The sequence below is a fragment of the Rhinatrema bivittatum genome, chromosome 6, assembly GCF_901001135.1.
Source record: "Rhinatrema bivittatum chromosome 6, aRhiBiv1.1, whole genome shotgun sequence".
Classification (NCBI taxonomy): domain Eukaryota; kingdom Metazoa; phylum Chordata; class Amphibia; order Gymnophiona; family Rhinatrematidae; genus Rhinatrema; species Rhinatrema bivittatum.
Window position 1 is genome coordinate 338,976,951 of NC_042620.1, and position 18,750 is coordinate 338,995,700.

An 18,750-nucleotide genomic window follows, 5' to 3' on the forward strand; every position below is an offset into this window, starting at 1 on the left:
ATTTTAATTAGAGGGTGGTAAACTGATCTAAATAGGCTAACACCCCCAACAGACAAGATAAGTTAGAGGCAAAAAGAAAAAAAAAATCAGGAAAGTGTCTGTGTCACATAGCTACCTGTAAAGAACAGGAATGCTGAGAGATGCAGATATGAGGGCATGAGAGAGAAAAGAAGGTAAGGAAGAATTCTCATACTCTAGATAATAAAACTCCAGAATGACAGGGAGAGTTACAGAACTAGATGTTATGGCTGCCACAAAAATATGATTTAATGACTCCCATGACTGGGATATAGTTGTACAAGACTATAATCCATAAGCAGCAAAGTGGAAGGAGCAACACTTTACATTACAAAAATAATAATATTAAGGTCACATTAATGCAAGGCATCTGGCAAAGCGAGGCAGCAACGTGGGTTGTCTTGAAAAGGAGTGACAGCATTTCCATCCACGTTGCAGTGATGAACAGACCTCTGAAACAGACAGAAGAAACTGGATAGCGATCCAGACACGCACACGATTCCAGTGAAAGAGGAAGTGTTGCTGGTGAGAGATTTGAATCCGTCTGCAGATATTCATTGGACCATGGCATCCGCAGAACCCGACGCGGAGAGAGGTTCTTTACTTCCTGCAAGGAGCTCTCCTCAGGCAAATGGTAATGGAATCAATTTTAAGCACGTTAAAAAAAAAAGTGCATGTATAAAGTAACAAAATAAATGTGCATCCCTTCCAAAGTCATAAAAAGGTTGCATCTGGGCAGCCCCCAGCTCCCCCTCCTACCTGTTAATCTTATAAAAAAATTGTTTACGTCCCCTGAAATGGACAGATTCCACCTCCCACCCTCCTAACAGTGCCACTCCCCTTGATCCTGCTTTGCAACCGCCCCCAAAATTCTCCCCCTAGCCAGCAAGCAGGCACAGGTTTATGTCCTACTGGCTCAGTGTCCAGCATTGCTCTGAAATTAGGAATTGCTAGAGAAATGTTGGACACTGAGCCAATAGGAGGTAAGTGAGTTTCAGTGCATAGAGCTCCAGCTTATTTCCACGGCCTTTCTATTAACATGCTTGCGCATTTGTATTGAACATAGATAAAAAGCATGAACAGATTTAAATCAAAAGTATTTTACTAAATTCTCTGTCACCTTTCATAGCAACTCCGGTATCTAGGAGAAGGTTAACGAGAAACAAGGGAACTCAGACGTTGCAGTTAACTTCTGTAGGGCAAGGTACACATTTTGAAATGATTATTTGCCCTGTGTTTCAGACATCATTTTTATTTGATTTCCTCAAAGGAGAAATCATGACCGTGAACTACCATTTTGAAAGGGTTTCAAAAGTCAAGCAATCTGGAATAAAATAGAGATTAAATAAAACATGTGTGCAGGTGTTGAAGTACTAAAGCAAGAAACGGCTCATAGGATAATAGCAATCCTGGACTGCATTCAGTGTTAGATAACCTTCTATTGGCAGGAGCCTTGGAACTGCCACTAAACTGTCTGACAGGCCAACAGATCTAGTTGATGGAGAAATTAATGAACTCGGCTTTCATTTAGAGTAAGTCCTTTGCTGGAAAAAACATCAAACATGCTGGCATTTTAGCTGATGACTCTGGTGATTGACTCATATGTTGGCTGCTTGCTAGGGCCTTGTTGTCTCAGTTATGCATTCTGCATAATCATTAGTATGACAAGAAAATAAAAACTGAAGGCACGCAGGAGGCAGTGTCACCATAAATGCTCCACTAATGCACCCCACGCCTTCTCCGACTTGCCCCACGGGGAATCAGTCACCCACAAATTTATGTAGCACATGGTAAAGTACATCAGATAAAGACCAAAATGGCCCAAAAGGTTGCAAGGGATGCGGGAGAGTGAGGCCTGCCAGCCGAGCCCTATCCCATTGCCCATGGATGGGCTTTGGCTGCTGCTCTGGACCTAACCCCCCCTGCTGCTGATATTATCATGGGACGATGCTAAGAGGAGGCCCACCACGGGTGGTATAACAACACCTAAGGGGGAGAATCAAATGGGGTTATCCCTTTGGAAGCTTCGATGAGATCACACCGGGAGTCACAGGGAATATGTTTACACGTTTAGGTGTGGATTTTAAAAGGTGCACGTGGAGAGGAACTGCGCCAGGTCTGGGGTAGCAGCGGATCCTCCTGCAGGTGCCGCTCGATCACTCGGGCCCGCGTTCTCCAGCGCTTCTTGCACGGCAGTGGCCGGGGGTTAGGGAAGAAGGAGGCATCACAACCGTTCCCACCCTCAGCAAAGTGAACCGCCTCCAACAGCTTCACCATGTGCCCGGAAGCGCGCGCCGCCAGACCCCCGTGCGTCTGACGCACTTCCGGCGTCGGCCGTAGAGCTCCAGCGCCGTCGCAACGCAGAAAGGCAAATCGCGAAAAAGCTGGACTTCAGCTCGGAAGCTTTTATGTTTCGCCCATGAGTTTGGCCCTTCTGATTTTTGAAATGGACGAGTACGAGGAGGACGTGGCTGCTGCTATTCTGGGTTTCTCCGGATTTGGAAAGAAAGCGCGAACATTTGACTTGGAAGCAATGTTTGCACAAACCCGCCGAACCGCTGTGGCAAGAAGTAGAACAACTCTAGAAACAAGAGAGAAAGAGGAACAGGAAGAAGAAGGAGGAGAGAAACCGAGGCGGCAACATCATGGAGATTTGAAATCAGCCACTTCAAGCTCTGCTTCCTCCTCGACTGATTCCAGCAGCAGCGACAGTGATGACGGTTCCGACGAGGAGCTGCTTGGGCCATCTGTGCCATCAGAAATATCCAGCCAAGGTCCCAGTGAAGATTCTGATCATGAACTTGTTGGGCCACCTCTTCCTCCTGGTTACAAGGACAGTAGTGATGATGAGGAAGATGAACCCGAAGATGATAACCTTGTCAAGAGAATTCCTGATTCACATGAAATTACGCTCCAGCATGGGACAAAAACAGTTTCTGCTTTGGGACTGGATCCTTCCGGTGCTCGTTTGGTCACCGGAGGCTATGACTGTGATGTTAAATTTTGGGATTTTGCTGGAATGGATGCATCCCTCCGGGCATTTCGATCACTCCAGCCATGTGAATGTCATCAGATAAAGTCTCTGCAATATAGCAGCACAGGAGATGTTATCCTGGTTGGGCTGGAAACTCTCAGGCTAAGGTGCTTGACAGAGATGGCTTCCAGGTGATGGAATGTGTTAAAGGAGACCAGTATATTGTCGATATGGCCAATGCCAAAGGCCATGTAGCAATGCTGAATGAGGGATGCTGACATCCAAAAATGAAGGAAGAGTTTATGACTTGCTCAAATGATGGGACTGTGAGGACTTGGGATGTTAACAATGAAAAGAAGCATAAAAATATATTCAAACCACGATCCATGCAAGGTAAAAAAGTAATTTCTACATGCTGTGCGTACAGCAGAGATGGTAAACTTATTGCAGCTGGCTGCCAAGATGGGACCATCCAAATCTGGGACAGAAATCTAAATGTCCATACAAAGTTCCACTGCAGACAAGCACATGTTCCAGGCACTGACACATCATGTTTGACTTTTTCCTTTGATGGAACTACCATTGCAACTCGAGGAGGAGATGATTCTCTAAAAACTTGGGACGTTAGAAACTTCAAGAAACCTTTGAATGTAGTTACAGGTCTGCCTAGCTTCTTTCCAATGACAGACTGTTGCTTTAGCCCAGATGATAAACTTCTTGTTACCGGAACCTCTGTCAAGAAAGGAGATGGCAGTGGGAAACTTCTTTTCTTTGAGCGAGAGTCATTCCAAAAGATATATGAAATAGACGTCACAGATTCTAGTGTTGTGCGTTGCTTGTGGCATCCTAAGCTGAATCAGATCATGGTTGGCACAGGAAATGGACTGGCTAAAGTGTACTATATGATCCCAACAGGAGCCAGAGGGGAGCAAAGTTGTGTGTGGTTAAAACAAAACGAAAAGCAAAACAAGCAGAGGCTCTTACACAGAATTATATTATCACACCTCATGCGCTTCCAATGTTCCGCGAACCACATCCGAGAAGTACGAGAAAACAACTGGAAAAGGATCGACTGGATCCTTTGAAATCTCATAAACCCGAGCCTCCAGTGGCAGGGCCAGGTCGTGGTGGCCGTGTTGGAACTCATGGAGGTACCTTGTCTTCATTTATTGTTAAGAATATTGCACTGGATAAAACTGATGACAGCAATCCTCGAGAGGCCATTTTGCGCCATGCAGAGGATGCTGAGGCTAACCCATACTGGGTGGCTCCAGCACATTCTAGGACTCAACCACATGCAGTTTTTGCAGAGGTAGAATCAGATGAAGATGAGCAAGACAATGAGCCAGACTGGAAAAAACGTAAAATTTAAAGAAAGGGATAAAAGTTCTCAACTACCATATATTTGGGGATTGGTATTTGTTGTGCCTATAAGAAAATTAGATTTATTGCAAATCAGTACTGCACAATTTCGGCATTTTTTTTTTCTACATTATATTCTTTCCATAATAAAGAAATTAAAATTTGCCTCACTGACGTTATTTGTGGTTTATAGCAGAAAGCAACATTGTACTGTCGGAGAGTTATATTTATTAAAATGTCTTCCCCATTTATTTTTAGCACTAGCATCAGCAACAAGGAGTTTCTAAAATATATTTTTATTTGAATGACTTCACGTATTTCCTTTCCCATGCCTTCTAATTTTATAATCTTCGCTTCTATACAATGAAAGAAAGTAAAAGTGACTAGTTTTAGATTGCTGGTGGTAGTTAGGATGATGCATTTGGGCCTCAATTCTGCAAGTTATAAATGATAGAGTATTAAGATATTAAACCTACAGAATTTTTTTCTCCTGCCGTAACAAAAGATGTTAGCCCAGCTTGGAGGAAACAGCTCTTTTCTGTGAAGATTTACAGCCTGCGTGTAAATTTTTTCTAACCTGTGAATTTTTTAGAACCACATAGTGACTGCTAATGTATTAATATAGAGAGAAAGCAGCCACAATCACCATAAATGTTCTATTCAGACTTTACTGTCAGTCAAGAACATAAGAAAATGCCATACTGGGTCAGACCAAGGGTCCATCAAGCACAGCATCCTGCTTCCAACAGTGGCCAATCCAGGCCATAAGAACCTGGCAAGTACCCAAAAACTAAGTCTATTCCATGTAACCATTGCTAATGTCAGTGGCTATTCTCTAAGGGGTAGATTTTAAAAGAAGCGCGATCAGCCTACTTTTGCTTGCGCATCAGACTCAAGCAAAAGTACGCTGGATTTTAGTAGATACGCGCGGAGCCGCGCGTATCCACTAAAATCCTGGATCGGCGCGCGCAAGGCTATCGATTTTGTATAGCCTGCGCGCGCCGAGCCGCGCTGCCTCCCCCCCGTTCCCTCCAAGGCCGCTCCGAAATCGGAGCGGCCTCGGAGGGAACTTTCCTTTGCCCTCCCCTCACCTTACCCTCCCTTCCCCTACCTAACCCACCCACCCGGCCCTGTCTACACCCCCCCCTTACCTTTGTCGGGGGATTTACGCCTCCCGGAGGGAGACGTAAATCCCCGCGCGCCAGCGGGCCTGCTGCGCGCCGGGCCGCGACCTGGGGGCGGGTACGGAGGGCGCGGCCACGCCCCCGGGGCCGTAGCCACGCCCCGTACCCGCCCCCAAAACGCTGCCGACACGCCCCCGGAACGCCACGACGACCGGGCCCGCCCCCCGACACGCCCCCGACACGCCCCCCTCCGAGAACCCCGGGACTTACGTGAGTCCCGGGGCTCTGCGCGCGCCGGGAGGCCTATGTAAAATAGGCTTCCCGGCGCGCAGGGCCCTGCTCGCGTAAATCCGCCCGGTTTTGGGCGGATTTACGCGAGCAGGGCTCTGAAAATCCGCCCCTAAGTGAACTTAATAGCAGGTAATGGACTTCTCCTCCAAGAACTTATCCAATCCTTTTTTAAACACAGCTATACTAACTGCACTAACAACATCCTCTGGCAACAAATTCCAGAGTTTAATTGTGCGTTGAGTAAAAAAGAACTTTCTCCGATTAGTTTTAAATGTGCCCCATGCTAACTTCATGGAGTGCCCCCTAGTCTTTCTATTATCCGAAAGAGTAAATAACCGATTCACATCTACCCATTCTAGACCTCTCATGCTTTTAAACACCTCTATCATATCCCCCCTCAGTCGTCTCTTCTCCAAGCTGAAAAGTCCTAACCTCTTTAGTCTTTCCTCATAGGGGAGTTGTTCCATTCCCCTTATCATTTTGGTAGCCCTTCTCTGTACCTTCTCCATCGCAATTATATCTTTTTTGAGATGCGGCGACCAGAATTGTACACAGTATTCAAGGTGCGGTCTCACCATGGAGCGATACAGAGGCATTATGACATTTTCCATTTTATTCACCATTCCTTTTCTGATAATTCCCAACATTCTGTTTGCTTTTTTGACTGCCGCAGCACACTGAGCCGACGATTTCAATGTGTTATCCACTATGACACCTAGATCTCTTTCTTGGGTTGTAGCACCTAATACGGAACCCAACATCGTGTAATTATAGCATGGGTTATTTTTCCCTATATGCATCACCTTGCACTTATCCACATTAAATTTCATCTGCCATTTGGATGCCCAATTTTCTAGTCTCACAAGGTCTTCCTGCAATTTATCACAATCTGCTTGTGATTTAACTACTCTGAACAATTTTGGGTCATCTGCAAATTTGATTACCTCACTCGTCGTATTTCTTTCCAGATCATTTATAAATATATTGAAAAGTAAGGGACCCAATACAGATCCCTGAGGCACTCCACTGCCCACGCCCTTCTACTGAGAAAATTGCCCATTTAATCCTACTCTCTGTTTCCTGTCTTTTAGCCAGTTTGCAATTCACGAAAGGACATCGCCACCTATCCCATGACTTTTTACTTTTCCTAGAAGCCTCTCATGAGGAACTTTGTCAAACGCCTTCTGAAAATCCAAGTATACTATATCTACCGGTTCACCTTTATCCACATTTTTATTAACTCCTTCAAAAAAGTGAAGCAGATTTGTGAGGAAAGACTTGCCCTGGGTAAAGCCATGCTGACTTTGTTCCATTAAATCATGTCTTTCTATATGTTCTGTGATTTTGATGTTTAGAACACTTTCCACTATTTTTCCTGGCACTGAAGTCAGGCTAACCGGTCTGTAATTTCCCGGATTGCTCCTGGAGCCCTTTTTAAATATTGGGGTTACATTTGCTATCCTCCAGTCTTCAGGTACAATGGATGATTTTAATGATAAGTTACACATTTTTACTAATAGGTCTGAAATTTCATTTTTTAGTTCCTTCAGAACTCTGGGGTGTATACCATCCGGTCCAGGTGATTTACTACTCTTAAGTTTGTCAATCAGGCCTACCACATCTTCTAGGTTCACCGTGATTTGATTCAGTCCATCTGAATCATTACCCATGAAAACCTTCTCTATTACGGGTACCTCCCCAACATCCTCTTCAGTAAACACCGAAGCAAAGAAATCATTTAATCTTTCTGCGATGGCCTTATCTTCTCTAAGTGCCCCTTTAACCCCTCGATCATCTAACGGTCCAACTGACCTCACAGGCTTTCTGCTTCGGATATATTTTAAAAAGTTTTTACTGTGAGTTTTTGCCTTTACAGCCAACTGTAGTAAAATTGATTCACAATAAAGTTTGGCTAGTATAAAAGTGGTGCTGTGAAGTTTCTATGTCAGTACATTGTTTTGGTATGATTTTTGCCATGGTCCCCAAACCTTTGCTATGATAATTGTGTAGACATAGTGATTAATTTGCTATTCTGTAAATGTTTTTATACCAGCTTCACTATATAGACATGATTGTCGCAATTACATTTGTTTCAAAGTCATTGCCATCGTTATCAAAAAATTGTTCCTTCTGCCTTATAATATCACATAGCATTGTAACACAAAAGATTTGTTAATTGTATGAAACCTACTCTTCAAATAATTAGAATAAAAAACAATTCTGCACACATGTACACCCGATTTTATAACAGGGGATCGGCAAGCGAGCTGCACTGCCTTCCTCCGTTCCCTTACCCCTAGCCTGACCTTCCCACCTAACCCTACTCTAACCCCCCCCCCCCACCCCCGACCTTTGTCTTATTTATTTATTTATAGATTTTTCTATACCGGGGTACGTAAATAACATCACCTCGGCTTACATTCAAACAGTAATTCAGCATTGCGCTTTACAATATAACATGGTAACTGAACGAATACAATATAGTATATAACTTTGTATTAATAGAATATAAGCAATATATGAGAGATTGTGGCAGTTAGGAAGAGTAGTTGAGGATTCAGATCATTGATAGTAGGCTTTTTTAAATAGCCAGGTTTTAAGGTTTTGTTTAAATTTTTTGTGACAGAGTTCCTGGCGTAATTCAGAGGGCATGGTGTTCCATATTGTTGATCCAGCAATGATGAAAGATCGTTCTTTTGTACTAGAAAGTTTAGTCAGATTGGGTGCTGGGATATTTAGTTTGGCTAAATTCTGGAATCTCGTTGGGCGGGAAGACATTTTGAATTGTAGTTGCTCTGTGAACCAGTGCATTTCTCTGTTTTGAATGGCTTTGTGTATCAGCGACATAGATTTATAAATTATCCTGTCTTACCTTTTGTGCCTGCCTCCAGATAGGCGCAGGTTGGGCCTGCCGGCATGCGATCCTCCAACACATCAGCAAATGGCCGCTATGTCGGAGGCCTCTGGCCCCGCCCCCCACTCCGCCCCACCTTGCCCACACCCTGCCCCCAGACCGCCCCTTTTTGCACGCCCTGGGACTTACACGCATCCCGGGGCTTTACGCGCGTCACCGGGCCTTTTTAAAATAGGCCCGGCGTGCGTAGGGCTTTTAAAATCCGGCCTTTGTTGTATTTTGCGGCAATTAGGAATCTGGGGGGTAGAAATGAGGGTACATTTTTGCCTCTACGCTGTGGTATTGGGTGATAGGAAATGTTTATTGGTTTTATTGTATTGATTATTATGTTCTGCTGGTATGTTTTGATATTCTTATAATGATGATGCTAGGCACTCTGATATTCAGCAACATTTGAAAATCATACCATGCCGACTGGTTCTGAGTTAGCTGGATAACGTTTTATCCATCTAAAAAGTAATCCAATTAACTTGGGAAGTGGGGCGGGGTCATTCTGGATCAGAGTTGGCAATCTGGCTTAGTTAGCTGAATACACACTGATTTTTATCATTATCCAACTAACACAGCTGGAAAACTTAAGGGAAGCTGAAAAGCTGCCTTAAAATAGCTAAATAGCGGCACTCTCGCACCACTGAATATCCCTGCAAATTTAGCCATATAAGTTTATCAACTAACTTTTCTAGCCAGCCAACAGCAAAATATATGGGCCTCTCTGAATCTATTTTGTATATTAAATTATTGTATTTTATTGCATCCCATCTACTCAGCTGAGATTCACCCACTGAGTAGACACACCTATATATTCCCATAGGCAACCCAAAATCAATTCATACTACCCTCATGTCTTTTACAATGTCTTAACCTTTTTTCTACCGCCACCTTCTATATCTCTCTGAAGGATGCCCAAAAACTGTTACAATGGTGACCTTCGCCACTTCCACTGACAGCCATTTCAGGCCTAGCTGTCTTCAACTTTGCTTCTTACAATACCCATTTATGTTTAATTGCTAAGTTTTGTAATGATCTGCACAGATACCAAGCTATACGAAGCTTTTTGAAAAAAGCACAGCCTCTCTCACTCACTGAAATTTGTTTTTTAAATCATATTCTCTCCGTGTAGATCACTCCAGCCATCTGGTTATCCTAGTGCTGTTACACCACTGCTGTTTAGGGTGGTTACTGCCATTTTGTTCAGGTGCAGGGTACCCCAGTGCTCCCTTAGAAGCACAGTGAAGACATACCTGCTATTGTGGCTGAACTACTACTCTGTGCTGGTTACCTCAATACTTCATTACCATCCTCTTGCCACAACAGCACCATATGTCAAGTAGCGCTATAGAATTGATAAGCAGTAGTAGCAGAAGTGCAGTACATTCTTATTGCAACAGGTAGTGTCCAGTATTGCTTTGATAGCAATGCTGGTAACATAATCTACCAATGTTGCTATCAGATAAAATTCTGACAGAAACCCTACTGATGTGGGAAGTGATGTCTTTCCTACAAGATGGTCGCTTGATTCTGTGGCTCCCTGATGCACCCTCACAAAGTGCACCAGATTGAGCTGGTGAACCGCTTTCTAAAGTAGGACGAAGGCGTACTAAAAGCGATATAAAATGGCCCAACGCAAAAGAGCGGTGGATCTGTGCTAATTCTCCTATGATTCAAGTGGATCTTGTTTCAAGGCCCTCAGTGGCATGGTAGAGCAGCCAGAAGGAAACCTAAATGAAGCAGGACCTATAGCAGATAGTGTGCCAGTGTGCAAGGGTAAGAAAGATGCACTAAAGAGGGAACACTTTTTCAATTGGTTTTGGGACATTCAGTCAAATTATCACCAATAATCCTGACAAGATTCGGGGATTATTGGTGTCTTTAGATGCAGAAAAGACCTTTGACAGGTTAAGCTGGGGTTTTATATTTGCTGTATTGCAAGCAAGACTGATCAAGAGTTTATCAGATGTACTCCAGGCCAAAGGCTTGGGTTTTCTCAAATGGGTGTCCTTCCGGTATCTTTCCAGACAGGGCATGTCCCCGGTCCCACTGTTGTTCGATCTAGCTATTGAACAACTGGCACAGACTATTCACGCAGACACCACCATTAAGGGTTTTGTGTTTGATTGGCGTTCACATAAGATCTCTTTGAGCACTGTTGACGTCCTAACCTCTATGACAAAGATTCATAAATTAGCCCCTCGATTGCTTCAGATACTCGAGGACTATGGAGCAGTGTCTGGATACAAAATTATCAAAAATCTAAATTATTTTTGATAGCGGGTGCCCAGCTATCTCAGATACCAAATGTCATGTCCCATGTTAAAGTGGCAGCGGCAGAGTTTAAATTTTTATACCCAACAATTTGTCAAATATCTATAAAACAGGATCCAAATGGCGATTTGGTAAGATGTATGTGAGCGTCTCTCTTACTTGGTAAAGTGAATCAATTCCTATGCCGCACTCAGCCCGCAAGAGGAGGGCGAGGGAGCGCATGGCTTCGGAGCCTCCCTTGCCCAACCCATGATGGGCCCTATGGACGCTCATATTCATTGGGAAACAGGAGCTCTGGCAGAAGGTTTGCTGGCCGCAGCTCAGGGGGAAGAGGAGCCCGAGCCAGGCCCTGAACTGCTAACAACTTTGTCGCCGGAGGAAAGGTCACCCCCTGCAAATCCCGCACCCATCAACCACAAGGAGAGACGGAGGCACTAGAAGCTAGTGCACCATGGGAGTCTCCTCTGGAGCTCGTGCTGGTGGCGTAAGGAACCTCGGCACTTTTTCAATCTGACCGGGAGCCAGGAGAAGCTATGGATGGAGAGAAATGGCATCAGCGAAAGAGGAGCTTGTTTGAACAGTTACCTGCTTCCTACTATAAGTGATAAGGCCTCAAGTTTTCTCACTCGAGTCGATTTGGGAGGCGATTCAAGTATTAAATGCAAACATTACTACTCAAATGTCTAATATTACCAAAGCAATGAAACAGTTGGATAATCATTTGGAGGAAGATGAATTGGGACTAGCTGATAATAAACAATATCTACAGTCTGCTGGGGTTAAAATTCAGAGCAGTTTAAATATTCAACAGGAGCTGATGAAAGAAAATCAAATATTACACTCTAAAGTTGAAAATTTAGAAAATCAACTCCGTGCAAAAAATCTAAGGTGCATTAACTTTCCAATGCTTCCTTATATAGCACCTAAAGATTTATGGAGAAGATATATGATTGAGGTACTGAAAATTATGGAAGATATGCTACCAATATATTCTGCCGATGAAGAGAGGTCAAGCTGATATTAATAATTTTCAAGTATTAACACCTAGAGGAACTCCCAAATTGGACATTTCTGCTGCTTTGGACCAACCTGATGAAAACTTGGCTGTAACATCAACCTTGGTGGTTACCTTTCTGCTTGAAGCAGATAGAGAATGGATTTTTAAACGTTATTTTCTGCATAGGAATGTTCTTGAATCATAAGACACAGATCTTTCCAGATTTGTCTAAACAAACGCAGAGGAGAAGACAGTTTCTCTTATTGAAGCCTCAAGTGCTGGAGTTGGGTTCATTATTTTTGTTAAAATATCCATGTAAGTGTTTGATAAAACACCAAGGGCTTTCCTTTCTATTCTACCAGCATTCTCAGTTAATTTCATTCCTAACTAGTAAAAAGAAAAATCTGTTTAGTTCATCTCTCGCTGCTAGCCCAGTAACTCCAAAAGATGTAGTTATAAAGCTTTCTATATATTTTGTTGTTTTCCACTTAGAAGCTAATTTACCTTTGTAAATTTACATTGGGGTTGTAAAAATCTTGGATCCATATTGTGGGCTTGTGCAATGTGTATGACTTAAAATTTGTATTTTGACTTTTTTCTTGGTGATAGTGTTGCGCTGGAGCTGGACCCTTGGTCTGGCGCAGGATTGGTATGGCCCTCTGAGGGTACCCAGAGAGCACCTGCAGCCAGGAGGCGGAGTACACGAGGAGACAGAGGCTAGCAGGAAATGAATTGAGGAGCTACTGGAGTCGGAGTCAGAACGCTCCCAAAGTGGGGCGGCCCATGCCAGGGCTTTCCCTTCCAAACGAGATAGGGTTAGGGTATAAACGTGGCAATCACCGGATCCACCAGTCCTGGAGGCACCCAGGTAGACCGGGGGGTAAGAATCGAACTATCATTTACCTCCTTCGTCACTTCATCCAGGAATAAAGAAAGCTGTAGTGCAAACTGCATGTAACACTGGCTGATAAAACCCTGGCAGAGATGAGAATCCCCATTGAAAAGGGGAGGAGCTAGGAGAGCCAACAGTGCCTGTGAGGGCGATGAGGCAGAGGAAGCGCTGTTAGCTAGAGTCCCCGGGTTGGCCATGGTGGACTCTTCGAGTTGTGATCATAGTCTCTCTAACGAGGTGGTCAATGCCTCGAGAAATTGCTGCTGCTCCTGGACACATGTAGCCAGGCCTGGAATAGCCTGTAGGGTGGAGGACTCTGCCGAGTCCATGGCCTGGGCAACCTGTTGCGCTGGAGGTGGACCCTTGGCCTGGCGCAGGATTGGTACGGCCCTCTGAGGGTTCCCAGAGGGCGCCTGCCGCCAGGAAGCGGAGCACACAAGGAGACAGAGGCTAGCTGGAGCTTCACCAATAACAGTCCGGGGGCTCTGTGGGTTGAGCTCTTGGATTCCCGGACCGCCTGGGCTTAGGTGGGCCTCTGAGGGTCTCCCGGAGAGGTAGTGGAGAGGTGCCCACCAAGAGCAAAGGTGCGTGGCCAGTGGAGAACAGATAAGCTAGACTAGAACAGAGAGTACCGGAGACCACTGGAATGGAACAGGAACTGAAGGTCCTCCGGTCAGGATAGGCAGCGCCTAGTGGTCTAGCTTGTAGAAGGCCGTGGGTAGCGTCAGAACAGGCAGGCCTGGTGGTCACAGGAGAAGCAAGGAGAGTGTCCGTATGGAGCGCAAGGGTCAAAGCCAGGGAATCCATCCGAGGGTGGTCAGCCAAAGCAAAGGTCAGTTCCAGGTATCAGTTCAAGTGTGGTCAGTGGCAAGCAGAGGTCAGTACTGTGTATCAGTCTGAGAAGGTACAATCTGGGTAGCGGCATGTGGAACAGTAAATAGGAACAGATGCGGGAACACAGGAAGGACCACAGGAACACTGGAAGACACAGGAACACTGAAACAAGCACTGGAACAAGGAAAGCAGGAACACAGCATGGCAACTAGCTTCACACAAGTGTGATGACCCGTTTGCCAAGGCGAGGAACTGAGGGAAGACCCTCGTCTTATATAGGACGCTTACGTGATGTCATCAGGAGGCGTCCAGCCCGAGGTTCCCTCCCTGAGCCCTTTAAATGAGGGAGCACTGGCTGCGCGCATGCCTAGGGGCGGGGCCAAGGACGCCCTGTGGGAGCTCTGCTGAGAGGCATGTGACGACGGAGGCATTCGGGTTAGGCCCTGGGGATGCTGAAAGCTGGCTGCGGCTGCTGGGGAGGATGGAACGGAGCCCGTGGATGGAAGACCAAGGTGAGCAGGCCCAGTCATGGCACCAGTGCAGCCGGGACGTGGAACAGATAGGGGTTGTTAGTCTAATTATTTTCTTTTTGGATTTTGTAATTTCACTAAATACATGCATTTTCCTTTCAGGTTGATACTTGAAAATATTTGTAAAATGAATAGATAGCCAAAAAGAAAAGAAACATAATAGAAACATAGAAGTGACGACAGAAGAAGACCATACGGCCCATCCAGTCTGTCCAGCAAGCTTTCACAGTTATTTTTCTCATACTTATCTGTTACTCTGACCACTGAGGTCAGGGCCCTTATTGGTAACTTTTTGGTTCTAATTTTCCTTCCACCCCTGCCATTGATGTAGAGAGCAGTGCTGGAGCTGCATAAAATGAAGTATCAAGCCTAATTGGTTAGGGGTAGTAACCACCGCAATAAGCAAGCTATTCCCACGCTTATTTGTTTACCCAGCCTGTGCAATTTAGTCCTCGTTGGTTGTCTTAATATAAATTATCTTTTCTTCATCCCCCTTGCCGTTGAAGCAGTGAGCTGCGCTGTATATGTATTGAAAGTGAAGTACTGGTTCGAGATAGTAACCGCCACAACAAGCAAACTACTCCCACGCTTATTTGTTTACCTAGTCTATGCAATTCAATCCTAATTGGTAGTTGTCTGACTGTAAATTCTCTTATCTTCATTCCCCCCTGCCGTTGAAGCAGTGAGCTGCGCTGTATATGTATTGCATTGAACCCAGAAGAAAGAGAGACAGACTATCTTGATTTACAAGTCAGCAGTGCCCCCTGGACCTGAAATGATGCATCTGCATTGAACAGATGGCCCCAATATATTTTTTATTATCGCAGTATTCAAAGTGAAGTATCAGGTTTAATTAGTTAGGGGTAGTAACCGCCGCAACAAGCAAGCTACTCCCACGCTTATTTGTGAATGCAAATCCTTTGTCCCACATTTCCTCTTGCCATTGAAGCATAGAGCAATGTTGGAGTCACATTAACCATGTGTATGTTTATTGAATAAGGGTATTAATCACCAGGAAGTAGCCATCATTCCCGCAAGCCACCCCCATGCCTCTTCTCTTCATTTACATCCTTGAGACTTTATGGATCCACAGTGTTTATCCCACGCCCCTTTGAAATCCTTCACAGTTTTAGTCTTCACCACTTCCTTCGGAAGGGCATTCCAGGCATCCACCACCCTTTCGTGAAGAAATGCTTCCTGACATTGGTTCTGAGTCTTCCTTCCTGGAGTTTTAAATCGTGACCTCTGGTTCTGCTGATTTTTTTTGTAATGGAAAAGGTTTGTCGTTGACTTTGGATCATTAAAATCTTTCAAGTATCTGAAGGTCTGTATCATATCACCCCTGCTCCTCCTTTCCTCTATAAAACAAATTATGCCCCAGTATAGTTGCGATAGAAAAGGTTCAGAGAAGGTCGGCCAAAATGATAAAGGGGATGGAACAGTTCCCTTATGAGGAAAGACTAAAGAGGTTAGGACTGTTCAGTTTGGAGAAGAGACAGCTGAAGGGGGGGATATGATAGAGGTGTTTAAAATCATGAGAGGTCTAGAACAGGTAAATGTGAATCAGTTATTTACTCTTTCGGATAATAGAAGGACGGGGACACTCCATGAAGTTAGCATGTGGCACATTTAAAACTAATCAGAGAAAGTTCTTTTTCACTCAACACATAATTACTCTGGGATTTGTTGCCAGGGGATGTGGTTAGTGCCGTTAGTATAGCTGGGTTTAAAAAATGTTTGGATAAGTTCTTGGAGTAGAAGTACATTACCTGTATTAATCAAGTTAGCTTAGAAAATAGCCACTGCTATTACTAGCATCAGTAGAGTGGGATATGCTTTGTTTTTGGGTACTTGCCAGGTTCTTATGGCCTGGATTGGCCGCTGTTGGAAACAGGATGCTGGGCTTGATGGACTCTTGGTCTGACCCAGTATGGCATGTTCTTATGTAAGAACATTTTTGACGACATGCAGAAATGGACAGGGTTGTATGTTTCGTGTGCCAGCAGAATCACAATTCTAAAAATGAATATTTTTACCAAAATTAATGTATTTGTTTCAGAACTTACCAATAACCCTACCTTTGAAATTCTTTGTAAATAACTGCACTGACCACATCCTCTGGTAACAAATTCCAGAGTTTAATTGTGCGTTGAGTAAAAAAGAACTTTCTCCGATTAGTTTTAAATGTGCCCCATGCTAACTTCATGGAGTGCCCCCTAGTCTTTCTACTATCCGAAAGAGTAAATAACTGATTCACATCTACCCATTCTAGACCTCTCATGATTTTAAACACCTCTATCATTTCCCCCCTCAGTCGTCTCTTCTCCAAGTTGAAAAGTCCTAACCTCTTTAGTCTTTCCTCGTAGGGAAGTTGTTCCATTCCCCTTATCATTTTGGTAGCCCTTCTCTGTACCTTCTCCATCGCAACATAATGAATGACGGCAGATAGAGACCAAAAAGATCCATCCAGACTGCCCAGCAAATTTATTTATTTATTTTTTTATATATTACTTAAGGGTTGTAGCAGCTGCTACTTGTGCAGACCACCCCCAAATCTCCTGTTAAGGGTAGTATCAGCTGCCACTCCATGCAGGCTACCCCCCCAAGAAGGTAGGGGGGGGGGAGGAGAGATGTTTAGAGGGAGTCCAAAGGACATTTGCTATTTTGTAAATTGGGGGATATGACAAGGCTCCTCAATCCACTATGGCCCACAATATATTTTACTTCCCCTGGGGGGCACTTATAGGAGGAGATCCATTGGATGCTATGCCTGATGTTAAGTTTTGGGATGGGGGATCTGGCCTGATGGACCAGAATGTGCTTTTTTTTTTTTTTTGGGGGGGGGGGGGCTGTATTAAAGAATTGAGAAAGGCGTTCAATTTGTATTAAAGTATCCCTGCAAATGCCATATAAAATCTGGGAAAGACAAATACATCTTTAATGATCCTAGCCAGCTTAGGGTATTTTTGGATACACATGTATAAAAATTGAAGGGGGGGAAAGTATGATATATGTGGATATGCAATAAGTATATTCTTTAAGTTATTCTTTTTTTGATCGCTCCTAGTTGTCTTAGTAATAAGTTGAATCTCTAGAAACTTTACTTATTTTATTTCCTTTAGAAATAGAATGAAGTTATGATGTGTAAATGTTAATACTGGATTGGGAAAACAATTACTGTAACTTATTCTATGTTTATACTTAAAGTGTAAAATAATTGAAATGCAATAAATATAAAATTAAAAAAAAAAAAAAAAAAAAAAAGAATAGAGCCAGTTAAGATTTATGTTATCTGGGTACAGCTATCCAAATAACTTTAGGACTGCTCTGAGGAAATCCTAGTTAGCCTAATAGCTTAACTTTGTAACACTAAGTATTGGCATTATCTCACTAAGTCATACGGCTAACTTTGATCTGCCCAGGAATGCCCACAGACCACGCCTGACTTATCCAGCTGTTATCCAGTCGATAATGTAGCTGGATAACTCCAAGGGCAGTCAAAGAGGCAGGAATTTCAAACCCCTTTGAATGAGGACCTCACTATTTTTAGCAAACGAGCCCTTTTACAATATACATTTGCATACATTTTCTAGTTGGATTAGCTGTGCTCACAGAAAGAATTAGCCTTGTTCAAAGCACTGGGATGTTCCACTGGCACTCTTTTCAGAATGTATCAGTCATCCTTACTCTTAATCAGTGGAGACGATTAAAGCACATTTTCTTATCAGAATTAGGACTTCAAGACAGTCATTCCTGATGTTTTTAAATCCTTTCAGCATGCTGGATGATTCATTTCATTTATTTCTGCTTAAAAGGCTCCATAAAATAAATGTTATTTTTTTTTAACCTACAAGTGCATTTTTTCACATCTACAGCTTATAAGCTTATCTTTCCCTGTCTGTCTTCCTAATATTGTAATATAGTATTGATTAAATTTACCTTATTAACTGAGGGGGCTCGAGCTTCCTTGGATTTCATTTACCATAAGCCTTCCTCACTGTGATGTACTGGCAATTTATGAGCGCCCAGACCCATTGATGGCAGCATTAAGATCTTTCTGCTGTGCATAATTCTACTCTGCTTTTGAAGGCTTTTTAAATTACTTTATCCTGCTGCACTTGCGGGAAGCCATTTGGGGTTTGTTAATTTATCCATTCCTCTTAATAGAAATGATGAACCCTCAGGTATAGTTCCCTTGAGCAGTACCTACCGACTCAAAGAAGCCAAAAGTCAGAATTTCCCTTGAGGAAACAATCTTTGCCATTGGAGAACTTCAAGATATTCAGCAGTTTCTCTCACGCTGCATCTCTGGCACTTCTTGTTACATACAGTAGTAACATGGGAAGTGACGACAGATAAAGACTAAAATAGTCCAGCTGGTCTGCCCAATGCTACCTAGGATTGTAACCGCCACGCCATGTGGGTTTCCCCATTACATTTCTAGTAGCACAAAAGTGCTATAGACTGAACTGCTGCTCCATGCAGGTGGCACTGTGCTTCATGATCATCCTCGTTCTCCAGTGATCCTCTAGGTTTATCTCACTGTTTTGTT

At 43.7% G+C, this 18,750-nt stretch overlaps 1 pseudogene; it reads left to right on the forward strand.

Moving 5' to 3' along the window:
* The first annotated feature begins 2,455 nt into the window (after nt 1–2,455).
* Nucleotides 2,456–4,409, forward strand: LOC115093317 (annotated as a pseudogene).
* Nucleotides 4,410–18,750: the final 14,341 nt, after the last annotated feature.